Source organism: Neopsephotus bourkii, unplaced genomic scaffold (genome assembly GCF_033783945.1).
Source record: "Neopsephotus bourkii isolate Nb327-2 ecotype Australia unplaced genomic scaffold, CSIRO-AGI_Nbou_v1 NB_809, whole genome shotgun sequence".
NCBI classification, from domain to species: domain Eukaryota; kingdom Metazoa; phylum Chordata; class Aves; order Psittaciformes; family Psittacidae; genus Neopsephotus; species Neopsephotus bourkii.
The window spans coordinates 319,468-335,907 of NW_026901305.1; positions in this window are offsets into that span (position 1 = coordinate 319,468).

Sequence of the window (16,440 nt, forward strand, 5' to 3'; positions counted from 1 at the left end):
TGTTTGAGAGGAGAAGTTAACAATGGTGGCTTCTAAGGTGTATGGACAGCTTTAAGTTTTGGTTACTGGAAATAAATAAATAGATGTGCATCAGCCTTTCCATAAGGAGTGTAATCAGATCCTTGTCTCGTTAATCACAGTACTTGGGTGCCGAAGCTTTGTTGAGAAATGGGGCAAAGGTTCTTCCTGTGTATCAGACAGTGGCCTTTAACATAAAACTTGCTATTTTAGGATGAATATTGGAGGCAGCAATCTTAAATTTGCTTTCAGATGACATTTATGATCTAAACTCATTTATTTGTGGAAAGCTGACACTGAGAGAACTTGCCTTTAGACTAGAGTGGATACTTGGGAAACTTGTTTTCCATTAGAATACCTGTATTTATAGGATGGATTTATAGGATGGGGAACCTGGCGAACTGCCCCAGAAGTACGAGTCACTGGGATTTTTTGGTCCTTTTGTGTGTATCTTATCTCTTTAACATCACTTCTGTAAGATACTGACTGTAATAGGAGCCCTGGCTATTTATAAATGTATAGCCACATTTCAAGGGGAAAGGTTTGTTATTTCTTTTTTGAAGAAGCAAAGCACTCTGGTTTTTGTGTAGTTTTGCATGCAGCCAGGTCTTGGTATAAACTGGGGAAAAATCTTTTGTTTGAACTTTCTAGTGCTTATGTTTAAGTTTTTAATTAACTTTTCCTCTGTAATTCTCAATATGTTTCTATTGTAATTCTCAATATGTTTTGATAGCATTCAGGGAACAAAAGGTAAGGCTGCTGTGGCTAATTTAATGCCTGTAAATTCCTTGCAGATGAGCAAGGAAGGAATGTGTAGTCTTTTGGGAGGGAGAGGGGAAGCATAAGCCTCCTTATATAAAAGCAGTAGTTCAAATGGTGTTCAGATAGATTCATTAATTAGGAGTTGCATTTCCCATCTGTGCAATTACATAAAACAGATGGTTCATCTGCATAAAATGCTATGAATTAAAGTAAACCAAAATATCAGGCCAGGATTATTTCCATGTTCTTGTCTTCATGTTTTATTTGGGGATGGAAGAGTTCTAGCAAGTCTTTTTTTTTTTTTTCCTCTGAAATATTTATCTCCATAAAAGAATCACATATAGGAGACCAGTTCAGCGAGGAACCAAAACTGATGCATAATCTTAAATTTATGCACAGTTTCAGTGTCTTATTGAATACTTACAGTCCCATTTTGCACAAACTTGTGTATGAATTTCAAGTTAGTTGACCAAAATGGAATGGTGTAGAAACCTGTGCAGAAGCCAGCCTTTTTTTTTTTTTACTTTGCAGTTTGAAATTTTTCCTTCTAATGGATTGTGCCTTGAAACTGAATTCAGAATACTTTGAACAAAGCTTAGATAATCTCATTTTAAAGATACAAAATCTCAAAAGAAGAAAAACTTGGAGGTTTAACTCCTGGTATGTGTAGGATGATTTTGCCATGAGGAATAGACTCTACAAGGCTTGGAAGGACTTTATAAGGATTAGCTGTTGGCTCAGGAGTGGTTAAATAATGCAAACCAGTAAAAGGTTAAATTGCACTGATCTTTCTGCACTGCAAGAATTTCTCTAGACTTAATTTGCTGTAGTTGTAGGTGAAGAATCTGAGCATCAAGAGATGAGAGTTTAAAGAAGCATTTGGGAAATAAGCTCAGGGGGTTCTTAAGGGACACAGGACTGTAGTGAGCTGCATAAAGTTGTCTTCATGCCCAAGGTCCCATGTAATTGGTATGTAATATTTGATAAATGTGCACATTTTGTGTTTTTATGAAGAGTTTTTAATTGTGGTTTTTGTCTTAAAACTAAACGGCACTTTGCCTTGCGCAAGATGTCAGGTCCCTGATTTGTGGGGGGTGGAATGTATGGAAACTGTCAGAGACCATGGGAAGGAGAAGCTACAGCAGGCAATTAAGAGTGACCATGGGAATTAGGAACTACAGCAGGCCACCAAGAGTGACCTGTTCCTGACTGGTACTTGGAAGATGCTGGAACTGGCAAGGAACAAGGACGTCGGAACTGGGAAGAGGATGTCGGTAAGAAAAATCGGATGGACCTTTCACCTGATATAACCGCAAGGCAAACACAGATGTGCTTGGCTGTTTGCTTGGAAGCATATAAATATCATGTAATCTTTGCAATAAACGATCCAGCTTGCACTCTACCTCTGGGTCCGTGCCTCCATCTTCACACTGATTTATAATGTTGCTGTTCTAGACTGAAAAGACGGTGGCTGATGTTGTACTGAAGTGAGACCTACTGGAGTTAGTGGTGGTAAATTGCAGTAAGATTGTAGTATTATAATCCTGATTTTAGGAAAAGAGAAACGTAGACCTACCACAGTAGCCACAGAGGTGCTAGAACAGAGAGCATTCTCAAGGGTTTCCAAAAGAGGTTCCCAAACTTCTTTCTTTCAGGTTTGGTGTTGGGAACGAACGCATGTTGCCTCAAAATAACCCCCCCCAATCTCTGGTAACTTTATTGTATTGTTTTTGAATGGAATTTGCATATAATTACATTTCTTTGGATGATACATATATGACTAGTACTTTCTGAAAGACTGGTTTTTACTGTGCCTTTACTGCTTTCTTTTCTGTCTTCCTGTTCACATCCATCCTTTGAAAAGAGAAAGTACATCAACTGGCTTCTGAAATAAGGTTAGTAATAGAACTGGATTTACAGAAAGCCCGTATTTGACTTCTGTGTTGTTTGTTAATGGTCTCCACAAATAGTCCTTACCACTAATGTGTTTACTTGAAACTATCTGAGCAGGATTTCAGGATGCATTTCTCTTAGTGGGCTGCCCAGGAGCTGTGTGACTTTTCCCTGTCCAGGTACATTCCTGCTTTTAGGTGTTTGCCTATAAAGTGACCTGCCACTGTTTTCCAATCTCTGATGGGAGCTTTGGTTTTTTTATTTGGCCAAACACTATTGCAGAGCCTAGATTTTGCCTATGCCAAGTATGTTGTCCTCTCGTATCTGTGTGTGGTGGGAGAGCATGTGTCAGAGGCCAGAGGCACCCTGTTGTCTGTAACTCTATTATTTGGTATTTCCCAATTCTTACTACTGTTCTGCTTTATGCTTCTTTTCATAGACAGTACAGTTTTGGTATCAAGACCTAAGTTTTCAAACTCATTTTGAGAGGAGATGAGAGCGACCGGTCTTCTTGTGCTCAGGCTGAAACATACAATTTGACTTAGTTGCCCTGCAGACCATAATGAATTAGAGAAGTGAAAAGGACAAAAATATAAAGGAGGTGAGGAAATATAAATAAGTAAGGAGGATAGGGAAAGAGAGGGAACAGGAAAGAGGAATAAGTAAATAAATGCACAGACCAGCAGGAGAATGTTTCTGAATGCCTTGGGAGGAAAATAAGTGAGGAAAATGAGCCTGTTTTGATTATTATTATTTTTTTTTTATTACTACTACTGGGAAGGCTCCAGAAACCTTCTAATGATGGATGCTGTAAAATAAGCTGGGTTTTTTCCTATAGGCTCTTGAAGGGAAACGTTATTACTTGTTTTAGCACAGATATACTGGGCAGCATACATTCGTGGAGAGCTGTAAGAGCTGTAGATAACCACTGGAAATAAAGTAATACCTTCTCTAACTGCTGGTGGTATATAATCATCTTGTATCTGAGCACCTTTCTTAAAGGGATTTGTCTTGTGAAGTGCCTGGTATGGGATAATGATGATAATCTGCAAAGTAAAACCTGGAAAGAAGGAGAAAGTGAGATTCTTACCTCCCTGCAATTAATAGGACTTGGCCATTTTTCCAGAGGAGGTCTGTGGTGTTGCAATTAACCCAAAACCAGGTCACCTAGGTAGTGTAGTCAAATTGCCAGCCTCCAGCAATACTTACCTATGGTTTTTGAACTAGCTTGATGTCGGTTCTCCAGTGTTATGTGTGCCACAAATTCACACACAGCTCTTGAGCAAGCCTGGTTACCAAGCCAATCTTCCAGGGTTTTGGGTTTGATTTTGTGCTTGTTTCAATGTGATAGGGAGTGACTGCAGGGTGAGTTTTAAGGAGGTAAGGCTTCAGGTGCAGAATCGATGGTGTTTAACCCTGTAACTCTGTGCTCAATTGGGCAGTATGCTTCTGTATATAGTGAAAAGGATGAATATATTGAAATACAGCCATGATAGTCTTGTGGCCAGAATAGCCATGAGTCTGGCATGAGTCAAGCATTTGAAGTCAGTCAAGAATACAGATCCATGGTGTGACTTCCCGTATACTGGCAAAACTTAATTGGCAGCAAGAGCCAGTGGGGGGGAAAGAGGCAGAACATCTCAGTGAAGTGTCTGGTTAACCCTATTGGAGTGTGGAGGGTTTTGATGTGGGTGGGAAGCAAATGAAATTCAGTGTCCCAAAAGTTGGAGCCACTGCTGCAGGAAGTTTTGTAACAAGTACACGGGAAGCAGCGTATTTTATGTGCCCGTCTATTCCCTAACTTCCCTACTGGGACTGCGAATTGGAAATAAGGGTATATTGCTTTAAAGTATCATCTCAGTATTCCCTCTTAGAAGTAGCTATCATCTAATAATACTCTCATTTCCTGGCTTTAACTTTGGCCTTCAGCTGATTTGCCTTGACTTTCCTGAGCACGCCATGAGTAGATAAGCTCCTAATGTATGTTAGGTTGGGGATTTGCTGCAAGCATTTTTACATGGATGTTTTATAGGCAGAACCACATTCCTTTGCACAGGAAGATTAGCTGTGAGACTGCTCTAGCTGGCAGGTTTGTCATCATGGCAGTAACCCAGTGATCATGCTGGCAGGGTCTGCCACCTTGATCCTAGGGCTGCTGTGTGCTTTATACAGCTATTGGACTGCAGTTGGCATACAGGTCACAGGGAGGACAGGAGCTCAGGTCATCTCTTGCTCCTTTGAGCAGCTGTTAATGCTGATGAAAAGCAAATAAGCTAATTTTTGAGTAGTATTTTCAAAATAGGCATTTTTTCATATTTAAAGTGTTAAAAATTATGTGGTTAGAGGTGTCAAAAAGCACTTTTTTTTTTTTTTTTTTTTTTTTGAAAGATTCTCCTAAGTTTGTGTGCATCCTGAATGGCATTTTGAAAAGTCAAATACAAACTGGAATTCATCAAAATGGGGTATTTTTGGTTGACAACACTGTTAGCGTAGGAACAAACATATAACCACCGGAATGGTTATATGAGGTGCTTTATTGCAGCGCTGGGAAACAAGGGGTACACACCCCAATCTGGCTTCAACCTCGTCACATGGCGTTTGCAATTTATACACATTTAGCACGTGTTACAACATCAGCTAATGCATATGCATTAAGGATTGCCACATCATAAATGTTACGACATCAGCCTCTTCTACGCTTGTGCAGCCCCCTCTGGTGGTCGTTCCGATGAAGTAAGGAGTCTTCCTCAGGTTGTCCTCTTCACCTTTCCCTTACTGGGACATATCCCAACCCTTGTGTGGATGCTAGCATTTTCTTATCAGTTTCTGGTATGCTCTTTTGACTTTCTTAAGTCTAGGTTCTACTTGGGTATAGCTCCACAGTACATTCCTTCCTACACTCCCTGTGCCATACATGGTTATGTTAGTTTCTATTGCTAAAACTAGAGTTACAGGATGGTACAGCTATTGCTGAGTTTACAGAATAGCTAGAATACAGAACAACAAAGCCACAACCACATATAAAAACCTTCTCTTAATTTATAAACCTGTTGAGTATAATTATTTCTATTATGCTTTCTACTATGCTATAAGTTTATCCCATCACAAAACTTCACCCTTCCTTAATATCAAAAGAGGGAAGTTCTATGATAGAACAACCACACAAAGTTATGGAGAAAAATTTTACCATTCTCTAACAACACAATCTTATCTCTTATTACTTTGATCACTCTTTCAGTTATCACTTTCAAAAAAACAGGCAAGCTATTTCCAGAATTCTGACCTTGAACAATAAACTTGGTAGTACTGAAGGCAGCATGGAGTGGAAAACTTCGTATCGACACAAGCATTACTTGTCAAGAGTATTCTGACACTTATACTGCTTGCTAAATGGGGGAAGGGTAGGAGAAGTGGAGAGCTCAGGGTGTGCACATGTGTGTGTATGTATGCATGTGCACATCTGTATGTATGCATGCATGCATAATGCCATTTTCAGTACTAAGGCATATGCCACTTTCTGCTTTTGCATCTGCAATATATAGCTTTAATGCAAATTACTCAACAGTCCCAATGTGCTCATACTCATTCATTAGTGCCATAAAACCCTTGAGATTTATTTAGTAAGTCTTGATATGCAGAATACTTTACTTTCATTTTAAATGGAATTGTGTCAAGGCCCGTCTGAAATTATATCTGTCTAAAACACAGTTCTAAAGCTCATAGTTTAAAAGTAACTTTCTCAAGGCATACTTGAGTTTTTATTGCTGTATTAAAGCAGTTTTTATTGTGTCATAAAACACAGAGGCAATATTTACACTTCCGAATATTTTAAATTTGTAGCCAAGACCTTTAGAAAAGATGTAACACTGGCATCACTCACTTTGGTGAGGTGTTGTTTCATGCAAATGCTGCTGTGTCATCCTCTCATTATCGTGTGGATGTGTTTGCTGGAGTATACGTAACACCTTGGTTAATATATCTTCTGTGGGTAGAGAACTTACCTCATAGGCAGCCCTTAATGGAAGGCTTGCTGCTGCAGAGAGGTGCTGCTGGCCTGCCTTCTGGGCTGGGGAATTGGAAATCAGGAGAGCAGGAGTCTATTCATAGGGCTGTCACTGAGCTGTTGTTGCCCAGCCTTGAATATTCTTGAGGAAATTGCTTAACCTCTCTAAGTTACTGTGCCTTTTCTTGTGAGAACACAGAGCAAGTTGCTTAAAAAGTGTTTGGATACCTGTAGCTGAAAGATTCTAGCAACACATGCTGTAAATGTGCATACTACCTTTCTCTATGGTTTAACTGTCCTTTGCATCAAGGAGGATGCTTTTTGATCATTGTTTTTTCTGTTAGGTGTTGCTTATTAAGAATAATCCTAGGTATTATCTAGGTGTAGGTAATCCTTAGCACACAGGAATCCTTGGTGTGCTAAGGATGACATCCTTGTCTCGCTTGAAGGCCTGTGAATTGCTTTGGCAGAAGTACAACTTCACATTTTAAAAATATTTCTTCCACATTGCCCTATTACTGTACCTTAGCATTGCTCCTCAGGGACTTGTTCTAGCACTGATGAGCAGCAGTTAAATTTCTGTGCTAGTGCAGTTCCTTGCATCAGCTGACTTGCTGACACATGTACTATTACTAGAGGCATTTGACCTTTAAAAACTGGCCCTGGATCACTTAGCTGCTTCACATTCATCCCAAAATTGCTTTGAGACTTTAATGGGGATGAGCCTAATGTTCAGATTTCATTGTGATGCCTGTATGGAAGTAGGATGCAAAGTGCATGTTGCCTACAACTAAATATTAGATACTGTAAGCCTCTCTCTTTATGTTTGCCCATTGTTTTGGTATGCATTTTTTTTGAACCATGGTGGGTTGTTCCCAAATAGTAGCGCTGCTTTTAGCAGAGTTGTCATCTAGACTGGTTGTTGAACCCAAGCTTGGTCAGGAAGTTTTACCTTTCTGAGTTTGTTTTTGTTGGAAAGTCACAAGTACATCCAAGTACTCTGCCAGGAAATGGCCACTCTTTTCCCCCTACAAATAAATCAAGCCCACTGGCACCTGTATCCTGATTTATGTTTTACGGTATTATCCACATCCATTAAATTTATATAGATTACTTCCTTCAAGATGCTTGCTTTCCCACTTTAAATCATACATTTGATTGAATTGTAACTAAAATAGAGTGAATTAAAATACCTGTGATCAATGAATTGCTCGATTCCCTGAGAGGAATCACTTGCACTTCTCACTTCACTGAGCTTATGGTTTCACCAGCATCTCCTGTTAGTAGATCTCAACTGTTTGATATTTTTTGTTATCTGTTGTTGTTGTTTGTTCCTTATTTTTTTCAGGCCTTTTTTTTTTGTGGGTTTTTTTTTTTTTGTTTCTGGTAAGTTGGAACATTTCTATTCTCTCTCCTTCCCCCCTCCCCCCTAAATTTTTAACTCGACTCTGGCTGTGACAGCACAAGCCTCTAAAAGCTGCCAGTCCTACTTGTTAAAAATAATGTGCTTTTAAGAGCCTTCAGGTGCCATTCATTTAAAGTTATGCTTTTTTGAGGTTTTTGTTCCTGTAAGCTTACAAGCTCTTACTGACTTAAGAGAGTGGGTATGGTGGTTGTTCTTGTTTTCTGATGGTCTCTTAAGCTAAAACTGAGTCTTTAAAAGAAAAGGCAACCAGAGAAACAATGCAGCGGATTCCAGCAGAGACAAGGTCACCTTCGAGTTTTGTGGCCATATGCCCCTGGGACCAAGGTAGTTCCAGTGGGGATTTAGATGGAAACTATGTAGTCTGCCTCTCTGCTTCAAAAATTGTTTGGTACTTTTTATCTCAAATGCTATCTCTCTATAGCTGTGTGACCCCTTAATATCTGTGTAGTTCTCAGTATTCATTCATTCTCATGTTACTGGAGATGAGGATGAGACATGGTGAAGGTAAATTACTTAACCAAGGTCATACAGGAACCTGGTGGAGGATCTGCTGCAACACAGCCTTGTGTTCTTACTGTGTTATCTTCCACTTTCTCTAAATTTTACTCTAATTTTTGTGTAATCCTGTGTCATTGGAGGTGCTGTGATGCACCTAGAGCACTTCAAAAGCTTATGGCTGTTCACTCTGCAGGACCATGCTAGGCATAGCATAAAGTAAAGGCCCTGGAGTTGCTATGGGGTGGAAACTGCCCTCCAGCTGCTTGGCCTTCAGATCTGCCCCTCCTGAGCTCCAGTGCTTGCTAATGAAATACAAGTCAAGTCTGCCAAACCCTGTAAAAGGCCTGCTCTAAAGACACCTTCATTCTGATTTACTAATACTTCTCTAAAGCTTTTTTCAGTGAGACTGGGCTACATGTGCATGTTTCTAATCTTTGTGAGCACTACGATGAAACCAGATTTTGGTTGGTTTGCACAAGGTCTTCAAGCATTTGTTGCTCATAGTGCCTGGAGTTCCTGATGGTCACTTTTCTTTGCAATGCCTTTTATTTGGATGCATTTAGAAGTCCTTACCATATGGAGGAAGGGTTAGTGCACCAGAGCACTAGCTTTTCATGACATGGTCTTCTTGGGTCATCAGGCCTAAATGTTCTCCTTCTTCATCTTCCCATTTCCACCTGGATAACAGAAATATTCTGAACAGGCCAGTTTTGACTAGGAAGTGTTTGGGGTTCTATGAAAACTTGTAAGACTTGGGGTTTTCAGACACTGCCTGGGATCTCTGGCACAAGTGTAAATGTGAATACCAATTCAGTTGCAGTGAATGAATTTTTGCTAATAAACAGCCCTGATTTGTTTATGTAAGAAAACTCAGCTTTAGAGAGGGAATTCTGTTAAAACGTAGGCAATGGGGGGTAAACCTTTCAAAACAAATGTCAGTGCTTGTCTGTGCAGGATGCTGCTAGGTACTAGGGAGTCTTAAAATTCCTTCCATTATTTCTCTTCTTCAAATCACTTTTAAATCTTTTAGAAGAGAAATGCTTCCAAACTACAGGACTGCTGCAGAAAGCAATAAACTAGTTATTACTGTATTGTTATTTGGAGGAAAAAAGGGTTACTTTTCTCTTATCCTTATCTGATACCACATATCATTAATTTCTGCCTGAAGAAGAAACCAGAAAGTGCCCAGCTTGCACCTATCTTTTCTTTTAAGTTAACTTGCTGTCTCTTTAATTTCATTTCAGTAGTTTAATTTCTCTTGTCCCAGGTTCAACAACTTTAACCAGAACATCTCTTCATGTCATTCTCTTTATAATTAGATTCCTTAACTGCCTTCAGTGGGAATGACCAGGACACCCAGAGAACTATGTAATTCTAGTAAAAAACTATAAAACTCAGGGTGTAGCTGAACAGCAGCACTCGTCTTTTGCTTGATGGCAGCTGAGGAGATGGTAGGATGCACAGAACTGGTAGCAGTATAGTACCTGTGCAAAAGATCCTTTGGGAATTGGTATCTGGGAATGAGACTAGCATGCAAAGTCTCCCTCTCTGAACAGCCCTGTATCAGGACAAAGATATGTTAAGCCTACACTTGTGATTACTATGCTCCAATCTTATAATGCTGGGGTTAGAATAACCTGTATACACAAAGTATAAACTTTTGCCAGTATCAATTTTTCACATTAGTTTCAAAGTAGGCTGTTGAGTATTTTCAAGCTTCATGCTCTGCCTTGCTCTTGTACTTGCACCTACAGTGGGTGGCAATTCACCAGGGTCATTTATATAAACATTGTGGCTTCTGATGTGTAGAAGGGGAGGTAAAGCAGTAGAGCATCTGATGAAAAAGGATAGCAGGTGGCAACCTCTATAAACCTTACTCCTGGAGTAAGGCTCTCTTTTGGGGGGAAGAGGAAGAGGACATTTTGGGGAAAAAAGCTGAAAATGGCTTAAACCAAGTCAGGAAAGGGCAAAACCAGGTCAGAAATGGCAGGAAATTGGTAAGAAATGGACAAAAAATTGTTTGGAAATTGCCAAAATGGCTTAAAAAGTGTTAGAACTGGGCAAAAAAAGGGTTAGAAATAGGCCAAACCAATTCAGAAATAGCTAAGAAAAGCTTTAAGCAGTCCAGAAATAGCCATAAATAGTTCAGAAATAGCCAAAAATAGCTTAAAACCGGTAGGAAATGGGCATAAATAAGATAGAAATTGCCATCAATTGTTTAGAAATAGCAAAAAAAAAAAAAAAACCACATAAAACAGCTTTGAAATTGCCAATTGTTTAGAAATAGCCAAGAGGCTTAAAATTGGTAAGAAATGGGCAACAATGAGATAGAAGTGGCCATCAATTGTTTAGAAATAGCCAAAAAGGCTCAGAACTAGTAAGAAAAGGGCAAAAATAAGATAGAAGTGGCCATTAATTGTTTAGAAATAGCCAAAGAAGACTTAAAATGGGTTAGGAATAGGCAGAAATGGGTTAGAAAGAGCAAAAAAAGGCTCAGAAATGCTAAGAAAAGGGCAAATATGAAATAAAAATGGCCATGAATTGTTTAGATACAGCAAAAAAAACCCCGCTTAAAATGGGTTAGAAATGGGCAGAAAAGGGTTAGAAAGAGCCAAAAATGGGTTAAACCAAGTTAGGAAAAGGCAAAAAATGGGTAGAAATGGCAGGAAATTCCTAAGAACTGGACAAAAATGGTTTGGAAATGGCCAAAATGGCTTAAAAAGAGTTTGGGCAAAAAAATGGTTAGAAATAGGCCAAACCAGTTTAGAAATAGCTAAGAAAAGCTCAAAACAGGCTAGAAATGGCCATAAATGGCTTAGAAAAAGTCAAAGACTTCAAAAGGGTAAGAAATGGGCAAAAGTAAGATAGAAGTGGCATTCAATTGTTTAGAAATGGCAATAAAAAAGACAAAGTAGGTTTGAAATTGCCAATTGTTTAGAAATAGCCAAAAGAGACTTAAAACTGGTAAGAAATGGGCAACAATAAGATAGAAGTGGCCATCAATTGTTTAGAAATAGCCAAAAAAAGACCTAAAATTGGTTAGCAATGGGCAGAAATGGGTTAGAAAAAGATAAAAAAGGCTCAGAGCTGGTAAGAAAAGGGCAAATATAAATGGCCATGAGTTGTTTAGAAATAGTAAAAAAAAACCCCAACGCTTAAAATGGGTTAGAAATGGTCAGAAAAGGGTTAGAAAGAGCCAAAAATGGGTTAAACCAAGTTAGGAAAAGGCAGAAAATGGGTTAGTAATAGCAAGAAATTGCTACAGAGCAAGGAGATTGCTGGTAACACAAGCCTTTTTTCACTCTCATCGCTACTGCAACTGCTTTATGGCCTCTTACACGTATACCTATAGCCTTGGAGAAAAAGTACGAAAAAATTCTGCTTCCTTCTGTGAGCACTGTATGTAGAGAGGAGATTTACCAAGGCAGAAACTGTAGCAACACATCGACTGAACCTCCTGAATATCTCTTAACAGATACCAAGTCGAAAGGGCACTTACTAAACGCTACCCACTTTTGCCTCAGCTGCAGGTACACTCGGAAGTCTCTCTGGAATCCAGGATCACAAAGAGTGAGGTCAGATCCAGGTATTCCTTCGAGATGGTCGTAACCGTGCCACGTGCCTGTTAAGAAACAAACCAGATCAAATGAGTGCTTCCGAAGAGTGCAAAGACAAGGCTGGGGTTGTTTTAAACCTTGACAAGTGAAGTGTTTTGCCCTCAGCACTTCAGGTAAGCGAAACCCAAGCACGCATTACTGCCAGACTAGTCAGCTCTAACATCACATCTGCAGCAAAGCAAGATCAGTACACGCAGATGTGGACTAAGCACACCCTGATTAGATAGTCCAGCTTGCTACATCTGGTGCCAAGTATCAGCACAGCTGGACTCTTACTCAATTTCGCTGCCACTTCAGCCATTCTCACTTCACTCTGTCTAAACCCAGGCACTGGTTCTCCCCAATCACAGCACCCAACCGATGCCATCACTTACTTTCCGTGCCCAAAATTAAGCAAGACATAACTCGGCAGCACATAACTCATTAAGCACGTAACTCAGGAGCCTTAAAAACTGCTTTGAGACACTCTCCTCTACTGCTGTGGAGGACTTAAGTTCCTACAGGTAACTGCCACAATAGCACAACCACACACGTCAGTACGCCATCACCTCCCGATACACGCAGAGTCTGCGAGGACTGCTAACACGGCTGCACAACCGCTCGACTACCTTTGTACAACCTATAAAAACTAAGCCGCTGCAAACTGCTGCTGTGGTTCAACAGTAAGGTGGGGTACCGTGTGCCTGCCAGAGAGTTCTGAAATCGAACCCTAAAAGGACATGAGTAAAGAAGGAAGAGAAAGGGGCCTGCTGCACACCTGTGCAGACAGCACACGGCCAGGAGCCTGTTCAGAGAGGAAAGGGCAGAAATGGGTTAAAAATGGCAGGAAACCGGTAAAGAACAGGACAAAAAGGGTTTGGAAATGGCCAAAATGGCTTAAAAAGAGTTAGAACTGGGCAGAAAAGGGTTAGAAATAGCCCAAACCAGTTCAGAAAAAGCTACAAAAACCTTAAAAAGAGGCAAGAAATGGCCATAAATAGTCCAAAAATAGACAAAAATGGTACAAAACTAGTATGAAAATGGCAAAAATAAGATAGGAATGACCAGCAATCGCTTAGAAATAGCCAAAAAAGACTGAAAATGGGTTAGAAAGGGCCAAAAATGGTTTAAACCAAGTCAGGAAAAGGCAAAACCAGGTCAGAAATGGCAAGAAATTGGTAGACCGGACAAAAACGGTTTGGAAATGGCCAAAATGTCTTAAAAAGAGTTAGAACTGGACAGAAAAAAGGGGATATAGATAGGACAAACTAGTTTAGAAATAGCTAAGAAAATGTTAAAACAGGCTAGAAATGGCCAAAAACGGTTCAAAAATAGCCCAAAATGGCTTAAAACTGGTAGGAAATGGGCAAAACTACGACAGAAATGACTGTAAATCCTACAGAAATAGCACAAAGAAGATAAAAGGGGTTAGAAATGGATAAAAATGGTTCAAACCAAGTCAGGAAAGGGCAAAAGCGGGTTAGAAATGGCAAGAAATCGGTAAGCACTGGACAAAAACGGTTTGGAAATGGCCAAAATGGCTTAAAAAGAGTTAGAACTGGGCAAAAAAAGGTTAGAAATAGCTCAAGCCAGTTTAGAAATAGCTAAGGAAAGCTTAAAACAGGCTAGAAATGGCCATAAGGAGTTCAGAAATAGCCAAAAAAGGCTTAAAACTGGTAAAGGATGGGTAAAGTAACAACAACAAGTGGCCACGAATTGTTTTAGGAATAGCCAAAAAAGGACTGAAAATGGGTTAGCAGTGGGAAAAACGGGTTAGAACCAGCCAAACAGCCTTAAAACTGGTGAACGGAATAAGATAGGAATGACCGGCAATAGTTTAGAAATAGCCAAAAAAGACTTAAAAAGGGGTAAAGGGCCAAAAACGGTTTAAACCAAGTCAGGAAAGGGCAAAACCAGGTTAGAAATGGCAAGAAATTGGTAAGAAAAGGAGAAAAATGGCTTGGGAATGGCCAAAATGGCCTAGGAAGAGTTAGAACTGGGCAAAAAAGGGTTAGAAATGTCCCAAGCCGGTTTAGAAATAGCTAAGAAAATGTTAAAACAGGCTAGAAATGGCCATAAATTGTTCAGAAATAGCCAAAAAAAGACTTCAATAGGGTGAGAAATGGGCAAAAATGAGAAAGAAGTGGCCATCAATTGTTTAGAAATAGCCAAAAAAGACCTGAAATGGGTTAGCAGTGGGCAGAAATGGGTTAGAAATAGCCAAAAAAGGCTCCGAACTGGTAAGAAAAGGGCAAATACGAAATAGAAATGGCCACAAATTGTTTACAAATAGCCAAAAAAAAAACACCCTTAAAATGGGTTAGAAATGGGCACAAAAGGGTTAGAAAGGGCCATAAATGGGTTAAACCAAGTTAGGAAAAGGCAGAAAATGGATCAGAAATAGCAAGAAATTGCTACAGAGCAAGCAGGTTGCTAGTAACACAAGCCTTTTTCACTCTCATCGCTACTGAGACTGCATTATGGCCCCTTACACACACACCTGTAGCCTTCCAGAAAAAGTGAAAAGTGAATTCTGCTTCCTTCTATGAGCACCATATGTAGAGGAGATTTACCAAGGCAGAAACTGTAGCCAGACAGCGACTGAACCTCCTGAATATCTCTTAACAGATACCAAGTCGAAAGGGCACTTACTAAACGCTACCCACTTTTGCCTCAGCTGCAGGTACACTCGGAAGTCTCTCTGGAATCCAGGATCACAAAGAGTGAGGGCAGATCCAGGTATTCCTTCGAGATGGTCGTAACCGTGCCACGTGCCTGTTAAGAAACAAACCAGATCAAATGAGTGTTTCTGAAGAGTGCAAAGACAAGGCTGGGGTTGTTTTAAACCTTGACAAGTGAAGTGTTTGCCCTCAGCACTTCAGGTAAGCGAAACCCAAACACGCATTACTGCCAGACTAGTCAGCTCTAACATCACATCTGCAGCAAAGCAAGATCAGTACAAGCAGATGTGGACTAAGCACACCCTGATTAGATAGTTCAGCTTGCTACATCTGGTGCCAAGTATCAGCACAGCTGGACTCTTACTCAATTTCGCTGCCACTTAAGCCATTCTCACTTCACTCTGTCTAAACCCAGGCACTGGTTCTCCCAACTACAGCACCCAACCGATGCCATCACTTACTTTCCGTGCCCAAAATTAAGCAAGACATAACTCGGCAGCACATAACTCATTAAGCACGTAACTCAGGAGCCTTAAAAACTGCTTTGAGACACTCTCCTCTACTGCTGTGGAGAACTTAAGCTCCTACAGGATACTTGCCACAATAGCACAACCACACGGGAGTACGCCATCACCTCCCGATACACGCAGAGCTTGCGAGGACTGCTAACACCAGGCTTGCACAACTGCTTGACTACCTTTGTACAACCTATAAAACTAAGCCGCTGCAAACTGCTGCTGTGGTTCAACAGTAAGGTGGGGTACCGTGTGCCTGCCAGAGAGTTCTGAAATCGAACCCTAAAAGGACATGAGTAAAGAAGGAAGAGAAAGGGGCCTGCTGCACACCTGCGCAGACAGCACACGGCCAGGAGCCTGTTCAGAGAGGAAAGGGCAGAAATGGGTTAAAAATGGCAGGAAACCGGTAAAGAACAGGACAAGAAGAGTTTGGGAATGGCCAAAATGGCTTAAAAAGAGTTAGAACTGGGCAGAAAAGGGTTAGAAATAGCCCAAACCAGTTCAGAAAAAGCTACAAAAACCTTAAAAGAGGCAAGAAATGGCCATAAATAGTCCAAAAATAGACAAAAATGGTACAAAACTAGTAAGAAAATGGCAAAAATAAGATAGGAATGACCAGCAATCGCTTAGAAATAGCCAAAAAAGACTGAAAATGGGTTAGAAAGGGCCAAAAATGGTTTAAACCAAGTCAGGAAAAGGCAAAACCAGGTCAGAAATGGCAAGAAATTGGTAAGAACCGGACAAAAACGGTTTGGAAATGGCCAAAATGTCTTAAAAAGAGTTAGAACTGGACAAAAAAGGGATAGAGATAGGACAAACTAGTTTAGAAATAGCTAAGAAAATGTTAAAACAGGCTACAGATGGCCATACATTGTTCAGAAATAGCCAAAAATGGCTTAAAATTGGTAGGAAATGGGCAAAACTAAGACAGAAATGACTGTAAATCCTACAGAAATAGCACAAAGAAGATAAAAGGGGTTAGAAACAGATAAAAAGGGTTCAAACCAAGTCAGGAAAGGGCAAAAGTGGGTTAGAAATGTCAAGAAAT